Genomic DNA, 11250 nt, shown 5'->3' on the forward strand with positions numbered 1-11250 from the left:
GCTGGGGGGTTGGGAGGAGGCAGAGACTGGCAGACCAGCTGCAGTGACCCAAGGAAGGGACAGATGGTGAGAGCTCAAGCTAAAGTAACAGGGATGGAGAAGACAGGAGATTGCATAAAGGGACATCTGAGAGGTAATGATTTACAATCAATGCAATTTCCTTCTGGACTCAAAATTCCATGAAGACAGGGACTGTGCATACCTTGTTCATCCCTGTGTCCGCCAGGATCGAGCACAGTGTTTGGCACATAGTAGGTGCTTAGGAAGTGCTGAATGAATGTGTTCACGCATGCCTCCGTGCAGGCAAGCACTGAATAAACGTAAGAATGGTTGTTCGGTCAACAATAAGCAATAGTGCAAGGAAAACAAAATAGAGAACTACTCTCAAAATCTCATTGCCTTAACTTTCTTTCACTGTCCCTGGACCTACCCTGACAGGGTCGTGTCACTGGTGTAGGAAGTGACACTGGGGTTGGAAGACAGCCCAGAAGAGGGCCAGAGCAGCCTGGGAGCGATGACCCCTAAAGCAGAACACAGATAGGCATGAATGTTCTGTGGGAAACTCACCAACCACACATCCCCCACATAGTTCACACAATACAGGAACACCCCAAATCAGGTCAATTATGAGTAAAAGGAGATCTTTTCTTAATGGGGGTATTTACCGTAAAGAGAATTAACTGAGAATCCATTTGAAGTAGCAAGCTGCCTTGCTCTTATATATAATTTGGGACCAGGATTTGACTTACTGAAACTGTGTTTCCATCCAATACAATGTACAGGAACGATTTAAAAACAACAAGAAACCTGATTTGAGTCTAGAGACCTACTCCTGGGTCTTGTTTAGTAGCAGAGAATAGAGCAGTTAACAGCATAGGAGCTGGAGTCAGGCTGGGTTTATACCCTCCTGTACCTTGGACAAGTGGCTTAGCCTTTCTGAGCTGCCATTTCCTCACTGTAAAATGTGATGATACAACATCCAGTTCCGCCTCGTAAGGTTATTGTGGGGTAATATATGTAATGTATTCAGCAGTACCCATTTAAGGTTTTGGTAAGTGTTGATTTTACTTTGAATACTGCCTATAGGACCTTAGGCTAGTCATTTCTCCTCCCCTGGGCCTTAGATTCTTCCTGAGCCTGAGGCTTTTTTCATCTGGACCTTAGAGGCGTGTTCCTCACCTGTCCTACAAATTCATCATCTAACACACCTAAGTGTATACACCCTCTAGGGTCCCCAGTTGATAATTCTGCCCTTAGAAGGACCAATGGGACTCCGAAAAAGAGAGAAGGCCCAAACACACATAAGACTAGGATAGGTGTGTTTTCTTTAATATACTTTATAAATATCGCAACTCAGTCACCTATCACCCCTAAATTCTAGCCCCTTCTGCCCCTCCCAAGCCACCCTACTTCCATAATCATCTTCATCCCAGGCCCCAAGGGAGAGGAAGCCCAAGAGTACTCTTCTACTCTGGACAGCTTCCCCAGCCCACCCTGCATTTGGAATTAGGACCTTAAGTTCTTCCTTTAAGTTTCTCTTCCCCACCCCCCACCCCCACGCCAACCCAGGGACTTGCAGTCACATCAAGCTCTGCTGCCCTCTGCTGTCTGGATCCAGATATGCTGGCTCCAGGTAGGGTAAGTCAGCTTCCGTGCACTTCCCAATTTCTGCAGCCCCTGACCCCTGATTCTACCTCCCTGACCTCAGGGAGAAAATGCGGTGTCTTCTCACCACCCACACTCTCCCCTAATCAACACAAACACACACACAGTCGGCCCTATTCGGACCCAACATAACGAAGCTGCAGCTGATGTGGTCCCCGAGTGTGGAGCTGTCATCTTCAGCAAAGAAGGTGAGTTTCTAGAGCCAGCCAGTCTCAGTTTCCTTCTTCAACAGCCCCCAATCATTTATGGAGCATCTGCTATGTGCAGGGCACTACGCTAAGTGTTGCACCTGCGTTATCTTCCCGAATCCTGGCAACGGCCTTGCAAATAGGAAAAATTATTCTTATCTTACAGATGAAATGAGACTCAGAGACATGAATGTCTTACCTAAGGTCACAGACTAGTGAGTGGCAGAGATGTGATCATTGTCCCTGGCTGGTTTGTCTGCCTCCGTTCTCCTCTTCCAAAACTAGCCCCCTGCACTGTGGCCGGTGGTGAAGACATGGACTCTGGAGTTAGAGAGATCTGGCTGACTTGAGCAGCTCACCTTCATCAGCGAAGCCGACAGCTCCAAACTCATGACCACACCAGCTGTGGCTTGGGTATGGTGGATCTGAACAGGAAAGACTGCATGTGCATTTGCGTTGATTAGGAGAGAATGCAGATGTGGAAGACACCCACAAATGACCTTTAGAGGTAGTTATGAGGTGGGTATGACAAAATACAGCTATCACTGCATGTGAAGGCAGGAGAGAGGGAAGGGTCTGAAATAAGTCTCAGGATTCTGGCTTGGACAACTGGGAGGATAGGGATGCCAATCACCGAGATAGGGACATTGGAGATGATTGGATGAGGAAAGTGATGGGCTGTGGGGAAAATGAAGAGATCCGTTTTGGCCACAGTGAACGTGAAATATCCAGGTGGAGGTGGTCAGTGGGCAAATCGTGGTACAACTTGAGAGCTCAGGAAAGAGGTCCGGGCTAGCATCACCTTGTAGATGGGAGATCTTCCAGGGAGAGTGAGATGCAAGAGAAAGAAAGAGGACCAAGGCCAGAGTATCAATATTTGAGGAGAGGTTAGAGGAAAAGAAGTGTATGTAGGGGACTAAGAAGCAACAGCCATGGATAGAAGGAAAAAAAAAAAAAAAACAGGAAGAACTATCCAGGAAGTCAACGAAAGAGAAAGTTTCAAGAAGGGAACAGTTCTACCAGATCATCTACCACAGAGAGTCTAGTGCCCTCAAAATGGTCCCTTAGATTTGTCATTAGAAGACTGTTCTGTTTATCTACTACTATGTTAAAAAAAATCATCACCTTAAAACTTGTTGGCTTCAAACAACAAAAATCAGTGTATTTTCCCTTTATCTCTCATTGTTTCTATGGGTTAGGAATTTGGGGTACTAGGCAGTCTGACTCAGGGTCGTAAGTCAGAGTGGCCAGAGCTGGAACACTATGGGGAGAGAGGTAGCTGGAGCAGCTGGGAGCTGCCTGAGCATCTCTCTCTCTCTCTCTCTCTCTCTCTTCATATGGTCTCAGGGCCTCTCCAAAGTGCCCCTCGAATGGGCTACTTTGAGCCTCCTCATAGCCTGGAGGTCTCAGGGTACACGGACTGCTTACGTGGCAGCTGAAGGCTTTGAAAGTGAGAACCATATGTTTCCATACGGCAACAACAAACAAGTCCCAAAGAACTTAACAAAACAATTTCATTTATAATATCATGCAAAAGAAAAGATCTGTATCAATAAATACATAACCAAGGAATTGCATACTGAAAAGTACAAGACATGGCTTACCAAAACAAATGAAGGAAGTCCTTGGAAAGACATCCTTTTCTCATGGACGGGACAACTTAATATTGTGAAGATGACAGTGTTGTCCAAAGTGAGTTAAAAATTCAATGCGATTCCTATCAAAATTCCAATAACCTTTTTGTGCAGAAGAGGAAGTTGAGCATCAAATTCATGTGAAATTACAAGGGGGGTTGATGGCCAAAACACTCTTGGAAAAGAAGAATAAAGTTGTAGGACCCACACTTTCTGGATTCAAAACTTACTACAAAGCTACAGTAACCAAAGCAGGGTGGTACTGGAATAAAGACAGACAGAAAAGCCAATGGAATAGAACAGAGAGTCCAGAAATAAACCATAGCACTTATGGCTAATTGATTTCTTACAAGGGTGCTCAGGTCATTATACAAAAATTAACTCAAAATGAATCAATGTCCTAAATATAAGACAAAAAAATTATAAAACCCTTAGAAGAGAGCATGGAGGTAAATCTTCATGACCTTGGATTTGGCAAAGGAGTCTTAGATATGACACCAGAAACCAAGCAACAAAAGAACGAAAAAATAGATAAATTGGATTTCATCAAAATGATAAACTTTTGTTCATCAAAAGGCATTATCATGAAAGTGAACAGATAACCTATAGAGCGGGAGAAGATATTTGCAAGCCATGTCTCTGATAAGGGCCTAGTGTCCAGGATATATAAATAACTCTCACAAATCAACAACAATCAAACCAATTTTAAAATGGGCAAGAGACTTGAATAAACATTTTCCCAAAGAAGATATACAAATGATCAAAAAGGGCATTAAAAGATGCTCAGCATTATTAATCTTTTGGAAAATGCAAATCATAATCATGAGATACTACTTCATACCTATTAGTACGGTTATCTTTAAAAAAAAAGGGGGGGGGGAAATAACAAGCATTAGCAAGGCTGTAGAGAAACTGAAGCCCTTGCATATTGCTGCTAGGAATGTAGAATGGTGTGGAAAATAGCTCGGTGATTCTTCAAAAAGTTAAACAGAGACGTACCCTATGACCCAACAATTCCACTTCTAGGTATATACTCCAAAGAATTGAAAACAGGTGTTAAAAAAAAAACTCATACATGAATGTTCATAGCAGCAGTCTTCACGATGGCCAAACGGGGGAAACAGCTCAAATTTCTATCAGTGGATGAATGGATGAACAAATTGTGATATATCCACAAGAGAGAGAAAATCTTGAAGCAGGCTCAGTACGAAGCCCGAGGTGGGGCTTGATCTCATAACCCTGAGACCATGACCTGAGCCAAAACCAAGAGCTGGATGCTCAACCGACTGAGCCACCCAGGCACCCTGAAAAAGAAGTACTTGTGAAGGGGAAAGAAGTCTTGCACTATCAGCTCTCAAAACAAAACATAGACTATAATAATTAAAACAGTATGATGTTGGCACAAATAAATCTATTGAACAAAATAGAGTCTAGTACAGCCCCATGTAGGCATTATAAATCAGTGAGAAAACTATACTAGTCAATAGTGATGTTGGGACAATTCGTTGTCCAAATTAGAAAAAGAAACCCAAAATACCTTTGGATCTGTACCTCTTACCAGATCCAAATATAAATTCCAGATGAAATACATCTAAATACACATGCTCTCTCTCTCTCTCTCTCTCTCTCTCTCTCACATACACACACACACACACACACACACACACAAATCAAAAACTCTCTAAAATACGTGAGATATTTCCTTTTCAAATAGATCACAAATCCTAGAAATCATAAAATAATATCTTGATAGATTTTTTTTACTACATAAAAAACTAAGTCTTTAAAAGACAAAGCTAAAAGGGAGAAAATATTTGTGGTATATAAATAGTTGTAATTAGTTAAGCATTTAAGAGAGGAATATGTAAAATATACGAAGATCTTTTTATACCAATAAGAAAAACAAACAACCTAACAGGAAAATGGACCAAGAAAAGGAACAGGTATTCAGAGATGAAAAAATAAAAGGCAAATAAAACATACAGAAACATAGTCATCCTTAATAACAATAGCATAAATACAAATAAAACAACAAGAAACCAATTTTCACCCATCAAATTGAAAAAAGATTTTTTAAAAATTAATGATATCTGTGTTGATTAGGTTGTAGAAACAGTTATTCTCACCCTGCTAGTATGAGTGTGACTTGGTATAGCTTTTCTTGGATGGCAGTTTGGCAAAATCTACTGACATGAGAAAAGCATACTTTCTACTTCTAGATGTAGCTCCTATAGAAATCTTTCTACGTGTGCAAAGGTTTTCAGTGCACTTGTTTGAAATAATGCAAGTCAGAAACAACCAGAAGGTCCATCCATCATGGAATGCACGCAGGTTAGGGTTCTGAGGACCAGGATAAAAGCCTAGAATCACCTACAATGGCAGCAGGAAAGGGGGCTGACCCAGGACAAGTTAAAGGATTGCCAGGTAGCATCATGAGGCCTGATGACATGGGGCACCATGAATCTGGAGTGACTCTACCCCACGGAGGTGTGATATTTTCTCCTATGAAGAAGACAGATAGTTCAAATGCCCTAAGGTTTATTCATTCATTCAACAAACATTTACAAGTGCCTACTAAGTGCCAAGCCATGTTTCTAGGCTCTGGGATATAGCAGAGAACAAAATAAACACTCCCTACTTTCATTGAACTTGCTTATTAGTGAGAGAGATGGCCAAAATTAGGCAAACAGATAATAATATATTGTCAGATTAATGGTCTGAAGGTAAATAAAGCAGAGTAAGAGGATAAAGAATGACAGAGGCGCTGTTCAAATAAAATCAGGGAAGGTGTTTCTGTAGAGGTAACATTTGAATAGAGGTCTGAGGAAGTAAAGTGAGCCATGTTGATATCTGGATAAAAAGCATTCCTATTAGTGGGACCAGTGTGTGCAAAGGCCCTGTGTTTTACTTGAAGATGGAGATTGGCAGGATGGATGTAGTGGAAGGACGGAGGTACAGAAAAGTTAAATATGCTAATAAAAGGGAAGTTGAGGTGATGGGTTATGTTACCTAGACCAAATAGGGAGGGAAGTGAGAGTGGGGATGCTGATAAATGGATACAGTAAGGTAAGTGGTAGGTAGGTTACAGTAAGTAACAGGAAATTTTGGTGAGGTAAAAAAGCAGGTATAATAAGAGTAAGGGAGAGAGGACTATTGACAGAAGTATAAGAGGATGTGGCCAGAGAAAGGGAAGCTGGAGTTCACTAGATCAGAGGACGGCAATCCCAAGCAATGACAAAGCCCAAGGTGCTGCTTTTGGTGTGGGAAATTGAGGAGAAGTGGAGGAGGAAGACTTTGAGTGGAGGGGCTTAAACTTAAAGAACTAGGATATCAAGTAGTTTTTTGTTTTGTTTTAACTCAGTTAGATTGTTGAAAGGAACCTTGCTATCACCCAGGGTAAAAGCAGATGTGAGGGAGAGACAGCCATGAGCCATGATCCTCTCCATGTCTGGGGAAGTGTTGGGAGGCAGATGGTGGGAACTGTGACAAAGGCAGTAAGAGGACTAATAGGGAAATTCGACCTACCAAGGGGGTCAGGGCAAGCTTTCCAGATGAAGTCATACTTGAGGTGAGACTTGAGGGAGAAGGAGTTCACAGGGCAAGAGAGGAAGGAAGGGCATTCCAGGTGGAGAAAAAAGAACAAGCAAAGGCCCTGTGGCTAGATGGGGCATGTCGAGTGTTCAAGACTGACAGAAGGGCCGTGTGGTTGGCACGGACACAGTGAGGAGAGAGGCATAAGCTGACAGAGAAGTAGAAAGGGATCAGGTTACCAAAGAGAGATGGTTGGGAGAATGCCCAAGGACCCGGGATAGAGGCTTATATGGAGTTGACTGGAACCTTAGTGAGCCACACTGGTGCTCTGACCACATGTAGTGCAAGGCCTCTGAGGGGGGCAGCATAGGTTTTTTGGATCATGACTTACTGAGCTTAGCACGCAGCCAGGGCTCAGGATGTGACTCAGTCTGTGCCCACAAAACTGAACCAAGCTAACTGGCTCACAAGGGCTCCAGCCAGGTGCACTCTACCTTGCTAACAAAGTTCTTGGACCATAACCACCAACTTATTTCATGAAGCGAAGGAGCCTCCTGCTGGAAGGGAGCTGCCCGCTGTATCCTCTAATCACAGCAGAGGGAAGCCCAACCCTAGCTCTGAGGGGATAAACCCCCTTCCTGCTGATAAACCCCCTTCCTGCTGCCTGGCTGGCTGGGGGATGAGGTTCTAGGTCTCATCACAGCAAAGACCTGCTTCTATGAAACTGACTCATGCCTCCACCCCCTGTGACCGCCCCCATATTTATACACACGCACGCACACACACACACAACTCAAGCAGTGCTGGCTTTTTGTCAAAACTGGGCATATTTGGGGGTGCCTGGGTGGCTCAGATGGTTATGCATCTGCCTTTGGCTCAGGTCATGATTTCCAGGTCCTGGGATCGAGTCCCACGTTGGGGTCTTCCAGCTCAGTGGGGAGTCTGCTTCTCCCTCTGCCTCTCTCTGCTTGTGTTCTCTCTGTCTGTCTGTCTGTCTCTCTCTCTCTCTCTCTCTCTCTCTTTCTTAAATGAATAAATAAAATCTTTTTTTAAAAAAAACAGGGCATATGTGATAGAAGGGCCACCCACAACACTGTGGCAGCCTTCTGGGGGTTCAAGGGCATTCCTTTTGGGTTCAGGATGGGAGGCTAGACCACACATTGTTGGGGTTGATTGTTTGGCATCAACTCACCAAACTTGTATTGAACCCACTCTTCACCGGACTCTGTCCCAGTTGCTTTGGTACATCCAGTAATTTATAAAAGCAGGCTCCTTCCCCTCAGGGATAGGTGACCTAGAAGGGCAGAATCAAGAAAGCAAAGGGCTAACACAAAGCTTTTTTTCTTAAGACTTTATTTATTTATTTGCGAGAGTTTGCACCGAGTGGAGGGAGGGATAGAGGGAGAGGGAGAAGCAGACTCCCCCCAGAGCAAGGAGCCCGATGGGGGGCTTAATGTGGGGCTTAATCTCAGGATCCCAGGATCCCAGGATCGTGACCTGAGCCAAAGGCAGTGGCTCAACCAACTGAGCCAACCAGGCATCCGAACACAAACTTTTTAAATAGGGGTTCAAACAAAATGTTATGGGAGCCCCCATTATGGAGGGAGGAATTTGAGGTGGAGGTCAGGATATGGTGAATGAGGTGACTTTTGAACTAGACTCTGATGGATGGAGAAAATGTGGCTGAGGAGGAATGGGCGGTGGGATGTTTCAGGGAGGAAGGCCATGGTCAACGAATCGGAGAGACTGAATTCTGTCCTGAGGACTGGGAGCCATGGAGGAACTTCAGATGGGAGCATCGAGGAAGCTCAGTGGAGGGAACAAGGGCTCTAACATCCTCTGCCACTGATCAGCTGGAACCTAGGCTAAACCACTATTCTTCTCCAGCCGGTCTCCTCTTCTGCAGGCAAGGACACCACTTGTCGCCCAGCATGGCTGACAAGACTGATGGAAGGCTGGGAAGGGGCTATGCCCACCTGGTCAAGGGCACCCCGTCTCTCAGCCTCCGAGGTCATATCAACAGTTAGGTTTGAACTTCCCTTCCCACCTTTGTAACCATGGGACTCCCCTTCAAAGATTTCATCCTCAGTAGTATATTGGGATATCCCCAGCAGGGTGCTTGGCCATGCTCAGAGCCACTCCCGCACCCGCCCATGGATCTCTGACTTTCCTGCTGCTCTGGGGCTGTTCCAGGCTCTCTCAACTTACTGTTGATGTCATTACCACCAATCTGCTCCCTGTTCCCTGACTCAGCCCATGACTGCTGCCTGTGGTGTCATTTCTGTGCCTCTCCTGCCAATGGTCGCCCTACTGCCACTCCCCAAGACTGCCAGGATGTCCTCTGCTCCTCTGGCTTGCTGGTTCTCACCTCCCTTCCCAGGCCTTGCTCTGTTTCCACTCTTCCAGAGGGAACCACAGCAGACCTAGCCCCGGTGCTAGAGTTCCCCGCACACCAGTCGCTTTCCATGGATTTTCTGCCACATGCAGGGAACATGTCATTCCTGTGATCTGCCCTTGACTTGGGACACCCTCTGTCCCTAAGCGGGAAAACATGCAGGTCGGGTAGGTGCATTCTGATGGAAGTTAGGTAGACACCACTGCCCGGGGAGGGCAGACCCAGGTCGGAAGACAGAGTGACCAGCCTGTCACTGAGCCCCCTGAGTGGGGCTCAGGGTGCAAAACGAGAGGCATGGACAGGAGGGAGACAAAACAATGTTTCTGCCTTCAGAACTTGGGCTTTCAGCTAGGCCTGGACCTTGGAGTGAGAACGACGGAGGCAGGCTGCCCTTGTGGGCCACACTGAGGCTCCAGGAACTTCCCTACGGTGCATCTAAACCACTTCCATACAAGGACTCTTGGTCATTCACCCCCTCCCCCAATCGTTTCTTCCCACTCCACGCCTTTTGCCAACTTGGGTTCAAGTATCCCCAACTGATGAGTAAAGACATTGCTTTGAGATGAGATAAGCTGAGGATGAAAGCAGGTGAGGTCATCACTGCCACTGGAGCCAAGACAGGGAGACCAGGGACAGGACGGCAGGGCTGAGTACTGTGCGCGGCCTCGGTGGCCTCCAAGACCATCCCCGGAGCAGAGTCCAGAAGATGGGGGAGGGGGGCCTGCTTGGTTTATTTGTTTCCAGGGTTGACACTTCAGCCCAGCTAATCTCTGCTATAATATTAACTGCCATTTCAGCAGTGCTGGGTGCCAGGGGCAGAGAGAACAAGGTACAGACAACACCGGATTTTGTTGTAGTTACATATTTGACTTCACAAACACTCATATCGCATTGACCCTTTATGCCAAGCACGTTCTGAGAGCTTCACAAACATGAACTCATTTAGTCCTCATCACCCTGCTAAGAAGTTAGTCCTATTATTATTGTATTTCACAGGTAGGAAACTCAAAGAAGTCTGGGTCCACTGGGAAAGGTGGGGCTGTCTGTCCTAAAAGTCTGTCTTTGGGGTCCCTCCTCTGCATGGCCTGGTCAAGTCTACCTGCTTGCCCTTCAGGATGGCTAGTACAGTGAACAGGGGAGGAAAGGGCCTTTGTGGGGACATGTCCCCCGTCCTCTGGTCTCTAGGAATCATGTCATTCCCAGTCCTGGAAGATGGGGTGGGAGGACAGGGAAAAGACAGCAGGAGGGTCAGTGGTCCCAGAGCCACTCAAGGTTCTCACAGTCCTCGTCCCCGGTTAATCTTTTGAGGCCGTGGGCTCTGTCCTCTGCCTTTACTCCTGGAGGTGAGTTCACTGAACCTCGTCACTCATTTTAATTCCCCTTCTCAGGGAGTCCCACGAAGACCCCCTTTTGCTCTTCCCAATGAGTCTATTTTATTATATTTGAATGGATTATTTGAAAGCCATCTTAAACTTGTGGATGTAAGCAGAGTATAAATCCATTCAAAATAAAATCAAAAGTTTACCTCTGGGGCCTTCTAGACTAGGTAAACACCTGTCCTTTGGGTCTGTTTGTCTCTCGGCAGTATTGCTTTCTGGCCACAAATTCTAGAGGGCATTTCCTGGGAGCTCTCTAGGCGCTGGTGCATCGAGTTGCCCACTGATGCCACTGGTGTGGAGACGAGGCTGGGCCTGTATTCCCCACTTCCCCTGTAGGGACTCATGCTGGTTAGGAGTGACCTCTACTCCGGGGGAACCAAAGCCTTGTTGTAGAAGCTATGGCAGAAAGGTCATGTCCAGTTCACCAAATGTGTCTTCTGGGAGCCCCCAAACTCTCC

The sequence above is a fragment of the Meles meles genome, chromosome X (genome assembly GCF_922984935.1).
Source record: "Meles meles chromosome X, mMelMel3.1 paternal haplotype, whole genome shotgun sequence".
In the NCBI taxonomy this organism is placed as follows: domain Eukaryota; kingdom Metazoa; phylum Chordata; class Mammalia; order Carnivora; family Mustelidae; genus Meles; species Meles meles.